Source organism: Danio rerio, chromosome 18, assembly GCF_052040795.2.
Source record: "Danio rerio strain M-AB ecotype USA chromosome 18, GRCz13ab, whole genome shotgun sequence".
Classification (NCBI taxonomy): Eukaryota; Metazoa; Chordata; class Actinopteri; order Cypriniformes; family Danionidae; genus Danio; species Danio rerio.
In genome coordinates, this window is record NC_141038.1 from 53,845,607 (window position 1) to 53,860,703 (window position 15,097).

Below are 15,097 nucleotides of genomic sequence, written 5' to 3' on the forward strand. Positions count from 1 at the left end.
TGTTCACAGTATTTCCTCTAATACTTGTTCTTCTGGAGAAAGTCTTATTTGTTTTATTTTAACTAGAATAAAAGCAGTTCTTAACTGTTTTAAAGCCATTTTAAGGTCAATATTACACGCCCCTTCAGTAAATGTTTTTTTAGTAATCGAATAAATAAATTATTGTTTTTTTTCCCAAAAAAAAATTATAATAATAATTACAAATAAATAAATGCCTTTTAAAAAATGTTTTTTTAAATAAATAAAAATAATGCTAAATAAATAAATGTTTTTCAGAAACAAAAAAACGAACAAACTAATATTTTAGCATAACAAATAAAAATAATAACAAAAAATAAATGTCTTTCAAAAAATTTAAAATAAATTAAAAATTAAACATAAATAAATGTTTTCAGAAGAAAATATAAAATAAAAAATGTTTTTCAGAAAAAAATAATAAATAACAGAGTTGAAGATCAGTTTAGTCCAGTTCACTGTGCTTTAATCTCCACTGCTGAAAGTCCAAACACTGAAGAGTAAATCCATCGATACACAGCTAGACTTTAAAAAACGCTCTATTGTGCCTAACCAGAAGGTTTTCTAGAAGCATCCATCAGCGTAATTAAGCAGTATTAGTGTTAGTGTTTGTCCAGCAGTCTTCGACAGGTCAAAGGTTGAGCGGCACTGAGCTTGTTTTGCTATAATGTGCAATGAGGCCTGTCTGATGCCATTAATAACACTTATAATTTACCTCCAGCATAATCAGCAGCACTTCATCCACATCCACAGTCAATACACAAGTCTGCCAACAGATCTAATTCCATGCACAATTTATACCTTTTTTTTCCATCTTCAGGAAAACACTATGCACTATATCACCTTTATAAGAGGTTTAAACCCAGTAGTGTGTCAGCAGTGTGTGAATATCCCCAGCCTCTGATGATATACATGAATTAATTGTGTTTATTATAATCAGACTTGATGCAGAAACACTTTGATTGACATTCTCTCTTTGTGCGTGTCATCAGAGGGGGAAAGCCCCGCCCACTAGTCTCCCTCATTTGCATGAACAGCAGGCCTGAGTGAGAAGCAGCCGTCTGTCCATTAACCATTAGAGTGTTTGAGCTGCTGAAGATAATGTCAGCATAGACTAAGAGGATTATAGATGTGGAGTTTTAGATGAAGCACAAATGAATAGTGACAGGAGTCTCCATAGACTGACAGAAGCATGAAGATAATAATAAAAAAAATATATAAAATAAAAAAAAAATATATATATATATATATATATATATATATATATATATATATATATATATATATATATATATTTATTATAAAATAATAAATAAATAAAAATTTCACTAAAATGAAATAAAATAATAAATAAATTCAAATAAAATAAAATAAATTAATTAAATAAAATAAATTAGATAAAAAATATAAAATAATAAAAAATTAAAGTAATATGAAACAAAAATAAAATAAAATAACACAACAAAACATAAAATAAAAATGAATAAAATAAAATAAATAAATGAATAAATTTTAAAATAATAAAATAATAAATAAATACAAATTGTAATCAAATGAAATAAAATAAATAAAATAAAAAACTAATTAAATTTAATTAAATGTAAAAAATATAAAATAATAAATTAATTAAATTTATTAAATAAAATGAAACAAAAATAAAATAAAACAATTCATTAAATATAAAAACAAAATACCAAATAATATAAAAATAAATAGATTAAATACAAATGAACAGACAGGAGTCTCCATAGACTGGCAGACATATGAAGATAATAAAATAAATAAATAAATAAAAAAGATTAAATAAAAAATTATAAAATAATAAATAAATAAAAATGTCATCAAAATGAAATAAAATAATAAATAAATAAAATAAATAAATAAATAAATAAATTAAATGAAAAATATAAAATTATAAAAAAATAAAAGTAATATGAAAAAAATAAAATAAAATAATACAAAACATAAAATAAAATATGAATAAAATAAAATAAATAAATGAATTTTAAAATAATAAAATAATAAATAAATAAAAATTGTAAACAAATGAAGTAAAATAAATAAAATAAAATAAAAAAATTATTAAATTAAATTTAAAAATGATAAAATAATAAATTAATTAAATTAATTAAATAAAATGAAACAAAAATAAAATAAAACAATTCATTAAATATAAAACAAAATACCAAATAATATAAAAATAAATAGATGAAATACAAATGAACAGACAGGAGTCTCCATAGACTGTCAGACGTATGAAGCACAAACTCACACTGAAGCACACACACACACACACCTGACCAGCACTGACAACACACACACTGCTGTTTTATATCTGTTACTATGCTTATGCATTTGCATCTGTAGCTCCGCCCTCTTCTGAAAAGAGCACAATCTCATTTGCATTTAAAGTGACAGTCACCAAAATGTCACAATTAGGATCAAAGCCTGAAAGGGTCAGTTTCAGAGAGCTGGAGAACATTATCTGTAAGCTGTTCTCAGCTTAAACACACACACACCACACACACTCTAGACACATCACAGGCGCACTTTACATCATGTAAAAAGGGTCATAATAATAGGTCTTCTTTAAATAAAGTAAGAAGAGACAGATGTGAGACTGATCTAGTGTTTATCTCCACCTCTGACTTCCATTGTGCTAAAGCTGAAGATCTGCATGAGCATGTCGCCCCATTAAACAGTTTTGCAAAACAACTTCTCACGGGTAATCAGACAAAAGAAAACAGAAAACATTACAAGCTACAAAGAGTGTCTGCTTATGCATTAATGATGAGTCTTTTGTTTCATATTTCATGACGATGCTCTGCCATTACGGAGGAGCATTAGCCACAAATCTGCAGAATAACATCCGTATCGAACATTACACATGGAGGAAACAGGGGAGCCGTTCCAGCAAGAGCATCTGGAGGAGTCGGGACACATTTACAGCCTGTTACAGAAACTGCCGCTACAGGAATAATTCAGACGCAAATTAAAATCTGCAATCATTTACTCGCCCCTCATGACGCTTCAAACCCGTCTGACGTTCTGCTCGGCGATAAACAAAAATGGAAACTCTTTACGATTAGCTCTCGTCTGTTAGCACGGTATTATTATTTTACTAGTGCTTTCAATTATCTTCAGGTCTACACTGCACAAAACGCTTCTCTTATTTGGTGTTTTGTCTGTTTTTAGTCCGAATATTGAAATATTCTTAAGCCAAGAAGCAATACATAGACAAGCAAACAATATAGTCTTGTTTTCAGAAACAATGAGCCAAAATGAAGGAAGATTTTCCTTAAAACAAGCTAAATAATCAGCCAATGCTGGAAGAAAAACTGGTACGATAGGGCAGTGGTTACCTCACAGCAAGAAGGTCGCTGGTTTTAGGCCCGGCTGGGTCAGTTGGTGTTTCTGTGTGGAGTTTGCATGTTCTCCCCGTGTTGGCGTGGTTTTCCTCCGGGTGCTCCGGTTTCCCCCACAGTCCAAACACATGCGCTATAGGGGAACTGATCAACTACACTGTATGAGTGTGTGTGTGTGTGTGTGTGTGTGTGTGTGTGTGTGTGTGTGTGTGTGTGTGTGTGTGAATGAGTGTGTAGGGGTGTTTTCCAGTGATGAGGTGCAGCTGGAAGGGTATCTGCTGCATAAAGCATATGCTGGATAAGTTGGTGGTTCATTCCGCTGTGGTGACACCTGGTGAATAAAGGGACTAAGCCTAAAAGAAAATGAAAGAAAAACTAAATTATTTAGATTTTTTTCCAATAACATCAAATTAAATAAATTTTCTGGAAGAAAAAAAAAAGGTTTTTATTTTTTAACTTGAAAGAAATGTTTTCAGATCTTCATAAAATAAATCAAACGTTAATAACTGACTTAAATCAATTTCTAATTAATTCAGAAAAACTGAAAGAAAAATATATATATATATGCAAAATAAATAAATGTTTTTCAGAAAATATAAAAATGAACAAACTAATGTTTTATCAGAAAATAAAATGAATAAAAACAAACAAATAAATAAATGCTTTAAAAATTATGAAATAAAAAAATTATAATAAACAAACAAAAGCAAAATCAATAAATATTTTTCAGAAAATTCAAATATCAAATAAATAAATAATTGTTTTTAAATGTAATAAAATAAATAAAAACTGCAAAATAAGCACTTTTTTAAAAAATGTAAATAAATAAATAACAATAAATAAATGGAATAAAAGTTTTTCAGAAAATAAAAAAAAAATGTTTACAAAAATAAACTTTTTTCATAATAATAACAAATAATTCAATTTATGCTTTTCAATAATAATAATAATAGTAATAATAGATAAATAAATGCAAAATAAGTATTTTTCGGAAAACAAAAAATGAACAAAAACTGCAAAATAAATGTTTCAGAAAATAAATAAACAAATAAATAATTGAATAAATTCTTTTTTTCAGACAATAAAAATAATAACAAATAAATAAATAAATAGTTGTTTTTTTAAAAATGAAAAAGGAAATAAAATCATAATCAATAAATGTAAAATATGTTTTTCAAAAAATTTATAAATAAATGTTTTTTTCAGAAAATACATTAATAACAAAAAAGCTTTTCAAAAAAAAGAAAAAAGAAATAAGATTAATAATAAATAATTGAAACAATGTTTTTCAGAAAATGAAAAAAAATATTTATTAATATATCCATCCATCTATCTGTCTCTCTGTCTGTATATATATATATATATATATATATATATATATATATATATATATACACACGCACATTGATTTGTTTATTTATCCATGCATTTAATCAGTTTGCAAAAACATATTTACAAATATTTGTATGTATCAAGTTGTGTTTTTACAGAAACATTTACTGGAGACTCCCACAGACCAAATCATTTGAATCAGTGAATCTGAGACTCTTATGCATCTTAAATTGCAGTAATGTCCTCAGACACTGAACCCCACACTTTTACAGAGTAATCTGGCACACTGCTGATTCAGTTTTATTCAGATTTTCAGTTTTATTAACAGGCGGAGATGCTGAAGTGTGGAATATGCCAAACAAACCCTCTTTACAGGATAAACGCTCGCACCGGGAGAATCCATCACTCCTGCGGCTGACGGAAAGTTGCATGGACAGTTTATGGGCCGCGCTACAATCCTGAAACTGGACGGAGAGCTCATAAAAGCTCGATAACCTGCGCGTCACACGAAGCTGTGAAGTTTATGTGACATCAGAGATGATGTGTGTGTGTGTGTGTGTGTGTGTGTGTGTGTGTGTGTGTGTGTGTGTGTGTGTGTAAGCGGGCCGGCTGCAGTGACAGTGTTCTGGAAGAGGATTATAGACGCTGTTATTTGCCGTTCTCTTGAGGAATATGAAGCTGATCGGCTGCGTTTTGGAGAGCGCGGCCCTTTGATGGCGGACAAGATCAAAGACGACGGATTTGCAGTCATTTCCGCAGTCACCCACGCTTCTCCTATCTGCTTTTCATATACATTTATTCAGATTTTGCAGAACACGAGTGCATGTTGCGATCACAGAAAGACATGCTCAGCGTGCTGCAATGACGAGGACGGACTCTCAGACGTGCACATTGATTAACGCCATTATCAGCAGTCATTAGAGCTCCAGTGAAGTGCTTTGACCTGCATTTTTTATGCAATGTTTGACGTAACCGCAATTGGCCCAAAATCCGGACCAATGGGTATAAACAAATCGGGCCCCGACAGGCTGGGCTCAAATGCAGAGCTCCAAGTCTGAGTATTTCAGAAACTGTTCATCTACTGAGACTTTCACGCACAACCATCTCTAGGGTTTACAGAGAATGCTCCGACAAAGAGGAAATATCCAGTGAGCGGCAGTTCTGTGGGCGCAAATGCCTTGATGATGAGGCCAGAGGTCAGAGGAGAATGGCCAGACTGGTTCCAGCTATATTTATAGTCACAAACACTCATAGATGCATATTTTTGCTTTCACATCTTGAACTACAGGCTCATTTTGACTGCATTATAATCAGCTTCATCACACGTTCAGTTGATTTGACTCTCAGGATGAAGTTTCTGTGGATTGTAAGTGATATAAGTGTTAGTATCATCAATGCGCGGCTCCTTCAGCACGCTTTAGCTGTGGTAAAGCAGTGTGTTTGAGTGTCTGCTTGTTTGAAATGAAAGTCTAGTTTCTCACGTCACTCTTAATCGCTCAGACTCGCAGCAATCTCTGCCAATCAGTGAGATTTTAATGGGGAAAAGGACAACTCCTCTGCTGTGTGTGACAGGCTAAATTGTTATCAATGTGGAGTTCAGCGTTAGCTTTGTAGTTCTGCTAACGCTGCAGTCCCGTCAACCCCGCGCTGTTTATCAGATTTACTGAAGTGTAGATCCACACATCATCATCAGCGCTGAAGTATTCAAATCAACAAGTCTGACTGGAATAATTGACTCAGTGAGTCATTTACACAGAGACTCTTTCTGATCAAATCATTTGAATCAGTGAATCACTGACCAGAGACTCACTTACTCTGATCAAATTATTTGATTCGGTGAGTCATTTTCTAGAGAGACTCTAAAACAAAATCATTTGAATCAGGGAGTTGTTAACAGTAGACTCACTCAATCTGACCAAATCACTTGAATCAGTGATTTATTGAACAGAGATTCACTCACCTTGACCAAATCATCTGAACTCTAAGTAATTTACAAGAGAGACTCTAAGACTAAATCATTTGAATCATTGATCTGTGAACTATAGACTGTATAACTATAAATGCGGCCAAATCATTTGAATCAGTGAGTCATTTACTTGAGACTCCTTTAATCAGCCCGGAAAATTTTAAATCAGTGAGTCATTGACTCTAGACTCGGTCACAGTGATCAACTCATTTGAATCAGTGAGCCATTGACCGTAGACTCACTTACTCTGATCGAATCATTTGAATCAGTGAGTCAGACCGTATTGATCAAATTATTTAAATCAAAGAGTCATTAACTTAAGAGTCACTTAGACCAAATAATTTAAATCAGTGAGTCATTGACTGTAGACTTACCCTAACCAAATCATTTGAATCAGTGAGTCACTGACTGTAGCCTCCTTTAATCTGCCCGGATAATTTAAATCAGTGAGTCATTGACTCTAGACTCGGTCACATTGATCACCTCATTTGAATCAGACTCCCTCAGCTTGACCAAATCATTTAAATGAATGTCAAATGAATCATTTACACACCGACTCACTACATGACTAAATCATTTGAATAACTGAGTCATTAACTGGAGAGTCACTCTGACCAAATAATTTGAATCAGTGAGTCGTTGACAGTAGACTCACTCAATCTGACCAAACCATTTGAATCAGTGAGTCACTGACTGTAGACTCACTTAATCTCACCGGATAATTTGAATCAGTGAGTCATTGACAGTAGACTCAATCTCACCAGATAATTTGAATCAGCGAGTCACTGACTGTAGACTCACTCACTCTAAGACCAAATCAGTTGAATCAGTGAGTCATGTACACTATGACTCACTATAATCATTTGAATAAGTGAGTCACTAACTGGAGACTCTCTCTAACAAATCATTTGAAGCGGCGATTCATTGACTGTAGACTCACTAAAATCTGACCAAATCATTTGAATCAGTGAGTCACTGACTGTAGACTCACTCACTCAGTGAATAAATTATTAGAGAGACTTTAAGACCAAATCAGTTGAATCAGTGAGTCATGTACACTATGACTCATTATAATGATTCGAATAAGTGAGTCACTAACTGAAGATTCTCTCTAACAAATCATTTGAAGCAGCGATTCATTGACTGTAGACTCACTCACTCTGACCACATCATTTGAATCAGTGAGTCATTTACCATAGTGACCTGTTTCCCCTGTGTGAGCGTTTATCCTGTAGATGGTTTGTTTGGCATATTCCACACTTCAGCATCTTCGCCTGTTAATGAAACTGAAGCTCTGAATAAAACTGAATCAGCAGTTTGCCAGATTACTCTGTAAAAGTGTGGGAAAAGCGATTGGAGACAGCGTCTCTGTGGAGAAGACAAAGAGAGCAGCTCCTCCTGAGATCTGCAGATATCTGAGCGTTCAGGTGTGTCGGGCTCATGTGCACCGCATAGAAATCTTTACAATTAGATGCTATCTTCAGCCTCGTACAGCTTCATCACCTTGAAAAGACAATGTAAGCACGGACTGCGGCGCTGCTCTGTCTATTGATTTATGTTTAAGCGTGTTTAAATGGCCGTGTTTCCATGCAAATTGCACATTTCATTTGAATAAGGCATAAAAAAGGTGTTTTACACGGTGTTTGGGGGATCTTGCCACATTGTGTGAGTTAAGCACAAGACATGGATGAAAGCAGTCAGTATCTGAGGTGAACACCGCAACTTCTGGAGCATAAAACTAAATATGAGACAGAGTTTACAGGATCATTTGAATAGAAATAAATAAGATCGTCTATTGTGTTTCTACAAGTCAAACTACTGCATGAAACGATGCAAAAACTATTGCATTTCTACACGAAATTTAGCTCCAGATTGAAGGGCTACCCAAAGATAATGCACAACGAATCTTCAAATCTTTAGAATGAATCTTCAATATGACTCAGGAACTACGAGTCTTCTCAGGGAGTGATTCGTTCATCCGCGCGTGCGCACATTTGTGCAGGTGTAATCGTTTATTTCAAGTCTTTTGAGTCAATCATCGTGGAAAGGCAGAAGCCAATTATATGCGTTTAGAGCCGGAAAAACAATTGATTCGTTCATCTCTTGAGTCCTCAGGTTTGAGTCATTCTGTCACATGATGAATGGGATCAGATAAGATTATATGTGACTGTCAGTGCAACGTGAATGAACCTCTGACATTTGAAGACATGAAGAGGTGAGCTGAGCAAAGAGACAACAAAACCTTCATAGACAAAAGAGCAGGTCAACACTGAATTATTATTTTCTCTGTTTATGACTTATTTGTCTTGTGATCAACCTTTTGGGCTACTTGTAGATGTGTTTGGAAGCAATTCGTAACATTTTAATAATATTTTGGCAAATTGAACCAAATGAACGAAATGACTCGAAAAAAGATTTGTTCATCTCAATGAACGAGACTCAAAAACAGTGAAATGATCCGAACTTCCCATTACTGCACAAAACTACCCCATTATCTGAATAAAATTAGCAAAAAAACTACGAGTTTCATCTTAATAAATATAATGCACAAGATATTTTGTTGGTATAACAGGATCTATTTGACAGAATTTGTGAGATTTTATTTGAGAAATAAGAGCAGTTATACAAGCATGAGCATCCGTGTGAACAAAACCATTCTCTTAACCCTTTGACTGCTCCTCTACCAAACGGTTGACCATGTTTCACTGTGTTCAATAATGACTGGTAAAGTGATTTCAGGAATGACTGTTTTATGCTGCACACACACAGCGTTATTCATTTACAAAACAAAATCAATAAAACATCTAGTTGCACTACTACACTTGATTTTGGTTTTATTGTAAAAAAGAAAACAAGAAAACATGTTAGATTAAACGACAACCTGAAATATGTTATGGCATAATAAAAAAATAAGGTTTTATTTTCAAGATTTTTAAAAAATAAATTGGCAAAACTATTGCATTTCTACAAGAATCTTCAAACAACACCATTGCATTCCTTCAAAAATCTTTACACTACACGATTGCATTCCTTCAAGAATCATCAAACAACACCATTGCACTCCAGTAGGAATCTTTACACAACACCATTGCATTCCTTCAAGAATCTTTAAACAACACCATTGCATTCCTTCAAGAATCTTCAGACAACACCATTGCATTCCTTCAAGAATCTTTACACAACACCATTGCATTGCATTCCTTCAAGAATCTTTACACAACACCATTGCATTCCTTCAAGAATCTTTACACAACACCATTGCATTCCTTCAAGAATCTTTACACAACACCATTGCATTCCTTCAAGAATCTTTACACAACACCATTGCATTCCTGTAGGAATCTTTACACAACACCATTGCATTCCTTTAAGAATCTTTACACAACACCATTGCATTCCTTCAAGAATCTTTACACAACACCATTGCATTCCTTCAAGAATCTTCAGACAACACCATTGCATTCCTTCAAGAATCTTTACACAACACCATTGCATTGCATTCCTTCAAGAATCTTTACACAACACCATTGCATTCCTTCAAGAATCTTTACACAACACCATTGCATTCCTGTAGGAATCTTTACACAACACCATTGCATTCCTTTAAGAATCTTTACACAACACCATTGCATTCCTTCAAGAATCTTTACACAACACCATTGCATTCCTTCAAGAATCTTTACACAACACCATTGCATTCCTTCAAGAATCTTTACACAACACCATTGCATTCCTTCAAGAATCTTTACACAACACCATTGCATTCCTGTAGGAATCTTTACACAACACCATTGCATTCCTTTAAGAATCTTTACACAACACCATTGCATTCCTTCAAGAATCTTTACACAACACCATTGCATTCTTGTAGGAATTTTTAAACTACACCATTGCATTCCTTCAAGAATCATAGAAGATTGTGACTCTAATATTTCAGCATGATGGTAATATATGAGTGTTTCTGCATTTTGACATGTGTCGGGGGTCTTATTCAGAGCACAATCTGTGATCGGCAGTGAACAGCAGATGCCATGGCACCATCAGGCCTGATATAAAGTATTTACGAGTCTTCTGTGTCGATGGCAGACGTGTGCGTCGCATTTGCCTTCTACGTCAGCAACGTTCGTTCACATTTATCTGACCACATGTTTATTCAGAATTGTCAGGATATACTGCAAACTAAGAAAAACAAATGTCTTTTCTAGTCCAAATATCTGAAGATTCTTAAATCAAGAAGCATTTTCTGGACAAGTAAAAAATATTGTGCTGTTTACAAAACTGATGAGTCAAAATGAAGAGAGTTTTTCCTTAATGTAATGTACTGTGTGTATTAATATAGCGCATTTATAGTGTATGGCCATACACCCAAAGCACTTCACAATCATGAAGGGGGCGGGGGGTCTCTCCACACCACTACCAGTGTGCAGCTTCATTTGGACGATGCTCCGGCAGCCACAGGACAACAGAGCCAGAGCTTCACCACACTCCAGCTATCAGTGGAGTGGAGAGACTGTGATGGAGCCAATCAGTGGATGGGGATGATTAGGAGGCCATGATGGGTAAGAGCTGATGGAGGGAGTTTGGCACCGGGGTTACACCCCTATTCTTCACCACAAGTGTCATGGGGTTATTAATGAGCACAGAGAGTCAGGACGGCGGAGCACATCAAGGTTTTGACATCATATTGATTATGCATCCTAAATTCAGCCCGCCAATTTTACATGTCAATTTGATGACATCAAGCTAGATTACATGATAATAAATCCAGTGTATAAACAAGCTTTCAGATGAAAAACACTTAGAGTACAGTTATATTTGTGTTGTTATTTTAGTGGTGAAAAGAACATCAATGTGCAGATGTCAAATAGACAAGCTTTTAACATCAACTGGATTTGCATATTTATTTATTTATATTTTACAAGTTTTTGACTTTAATTGTGCTGATCTCAAGGTTTTAACATCATATGGACCTGCCTTTTTACATGTTTTTGAGGTCATTTTGACATAAGGGTGTTTGCTAAGTCCAAAATATAGACCGTTTGTGATATTTTATGTCAATTAGATGTCATTTTGACATTAAGATAGTGCACATGCATTGTAGAAGCCCAAAATCCAGTGTACAAGCAAGCTTTCAGATTCACACTTTCATCGTCTAATACTTGTGTGGTTATTTTGGTGGTCAAAAGAACAGCGATGTGTGGATGTCAAATAGACGTCAAGGCTTGACAACAAGTCATGCAGAACATGCAAATTGAGTATCCGCTGGGTTCTGCATGGAAAACACAGACTGCTTGAGATTTTTCTTCAGAACAAAATAAATAAATAAATACAAACAGGGGAGAAATCTCATCTGTAAACCCAGGTCAGACAGCTGAGACTAGTCAATGACCCCCTTTCATTGTGTGGATACAGAGAGAAATCAGAGTTGCACAATTACACTGACACACACACACACACACACACACACACACACACACACGGCTGCCTCCATAATTGGATCCATTTTGAGGAGGTTTGAAGGGTCGCCTGGATAAAACTCATGACCGGGAGACAGAAATTTGCCTTTCAATCCTACATTTGAGCAGCTTGTTCTGCTTTTACAGCTCACAATCTGTGCTGTGGTGAAGGAAAGAACAGCGGCGGCGTTAAAAGGCCTGTCACATACAATTCACACAAAGCTGAGCAGAAATGACACCACATCCCTCAAAACACACACACACACACACACACACACACACACACACACACACACACTTTCTCTCGGAGGCCAATCTGATGGTGAACTGACAGACTATCAAACACATCAGTCTCCACAACAAACACCTAAAGCTTTCTTTCTGTTGACAGACGGCAAACACTTGGGGAAACACTGTATATGTCCTATGGGTGTAACAATACGTACAGTTGAAGTCAACATTATACGCCTGTGCAATATTAATTTCACATTCAAAAATTTCCCAAATGATGTTGAACAGATTGAGGAATTGTTCACAGTGTTTCCTCTAATATCTATTCTTCTGGAGAAAGTCTGATTTGTTTTATTTGGGCTAGAATAAAAGCAGTTTTTAATAATTTAAAGCCATGTTAAGCTCAATATTATTCGCCCCTTCAGAAATATTAGTGTTGTGTGTATATATATATATAGCTAACCTCATGCTGATGTTGCTGTTTATTATCAAAAGTCAGATTCATGAAGAAGAAACTTCAGTTTTACTGCCGCTTCATGGTTGGAAACACTGCTACCTGTCAGAGAAAGAGAGGAGAAGTAGTGAAGAGCAGGAGTGTTTCTCCACCGGGACGGCCATAATCTTTTCAGCTCTGATAAATCCTGTGAAGCAAAGACAAGATGTTTAAAGCTAGCGAGAGACGACGCCTCAGCATGAAGCTGCAGAAATTAGACGCTGGCCTAAATTTCATCCGCTTTTCTGCTGTTCAGATGAAATCAACACGCGAGCGAACGCTTCATTATCCTGCGGCGAGCGTACAGTTTCACTCTAAACTAAGAGAAACGTGCTGCGGTTATTAATGTACAGCAGGCAACATCTGAAGCTCATCAGAACCCTGACCTAAAACTGAAGCGTGAATTAAATAATGCACATTTGTATATTAATAACAACATATAATAGGGATATTTATTCATTTATTGTTAATATTTATTTATGACTTTGTTTTTTATTTATTGTCCTAAAACTGAAGTGTGTATTAAATAATGCACATTACTATATTAACAGCATATAATACAGATATTTAATAATTTGATATTTATTTAATGCATATTAGTGTGTGTGTGTGTGTGTGTGTGTGTGATCATAAAGAGAAGGAGAAAAGAGCACCAGAGAGAGACAGAGGACATTAAACATCATAACACACACATTCCTGAGCTGTGTGTGTGTGTGTGTGTGTGTGTGTGTATGTGTGTGTGTGTGTGTATGTGTGTGTGTGTGTGTTTCCATGAGCCTACATTAGTGTGTGTATGTGTGTTCATGTTGTCTGACAGTGCCTCAGTGAAGTGTGTGTGTGTGTGTACATGCGTGTACATTTGCATGTGTGTGCATGGGCATTAATGAGTGCGTGTGTATGTCTAAACAAGTATTTGTGTGTGTGAGCGTGCATTAGTGTGTGTATGTGTGTTCATGTTGTCAGACAGTGCCGTCAGCCTCAGTGAACTGTGTGTGTGTGTGTGTGTGTGTGTGTGTGTGTTGATGTGCATGAGCATGCATTAGTGTGTGTGTGTGTTTGTGTGTTGATGTTGTCTGACAGTGCTGTCAGCCTCAGTGAACTGTGTGTGTGTGTTTGTGTGTGTGAGTACATTAGTATGTGTGTGCATGTGCATTAGTGAGTGTGTGTGTATGTCTGAGTATTTGTGTTTATGAGCATGCATTAGAGTGTGTGTGCGTGTGTGTGTAGGTGTGCATGAGCCTGCATTAGTGCGTGTGTGTGTTCATGTTGTCTGACAGTGCAGTCAGCCTCAGTAAAGTGTGTGTGTGTGTGTGTGTTGATGTGCATGAGCATGCATTAGTGTGTGTGTGTGTTTGTGTGTTGATGTTGTCTGACAGTGCTGTCAGCCTCAGTGAAGTGTGTGTGTGTGTGTGTGTGTGTGTGGTCAGGTTGATGAATGTGCAGCAGGACTGTGCTGTGATTAATTGGGCTCAGGACCTCATCTGCAGTGTTTGATGAGAATGAAGAGGAGAAACCGGCTGAAGGAGACACACACTCACACTAATGAAGCTCCGCAACAACTCACTGAGCATGTGTGTGTGCATGCGTACATCAATCTGTGTGTCTCTGTGTGTGTGTGTACATGCATGTGTGTGTCTCTGTCTGGCTGTGTACATCTGTCTGTATGTGTATGTCTATTTCTGAGTGTGTGTGTGTGTGTGTGTGTCTGGCTGTGTGTATATGTATGTCTATGTTTGTGTGTGTCTGTCTGGCGATGTACATCTATTTCTGGGTGTCTGTGTGTGTGTATGTCTATGTGCATGTGTCTGTGTGTGGCTCAGTGGTGTCGCACTGTGGCCTCACAGCAAGAAGGTCGCTGGTTTGAGTCTCGGCTGGGTCAGTTGGTGTTTCTGTGTGGAGTTTGCATGTTCTCCCCGTGTTGGTGTGGGTTTCCTCCGGGTGCTCCGGTTTCCCCCACAGTCCAAACACATGCGCTATAGGGGAACTGATCAACTAAATTGACCCTAGTGTACGAGTGTGTGTGTGAATGAGTGTGTATGGGTGTTTCCCAGTACTGGGTTGCGGCTGGAAGGGCATTCGCTGTGTAAAAAATAAGCTGGAATAGTTGGCAGTTCATTCCGCTGTGGTAAACCTTCAGCATTCTCTGTGTTTCTCATTAGGATTCAAACTCTGCCCTGTAAGACCCCAAGAGACAATATTATAATACCAAAACAGCAAACTAAAATTCACTCTTCAGTCT

At 35.8% G+C, this 15,097-nt stretch overlaps 1 long non-coding RNA gene across 3 annotated transcripts in view; it reads right to left on the minus strand.

The window, feature by feature from the left end:
- The window catches only part of LOC147832965 (uncharacterized), an 87,542-nt gene that overhangs the window by 44,029 nt on the left and 28,416 nt on the right, over positions 1–15,097 (minus strand). Inside the window, exon 4 of one of the 3 annotated variants that reach the window (XR_015515463.1) lies at positions 12,829–12,921. The exons of the other annotated variants lie outside the window; for them this stretch is intronic. This is a non-coding gene — a long non-coding RNA (uncharacterized LOC147832965). The remainder of the gene's footprint in view (positions 1–12,828; positions 12,922–15,097) is intronic. 3 annotated transcript variants of the gene reach the window in all.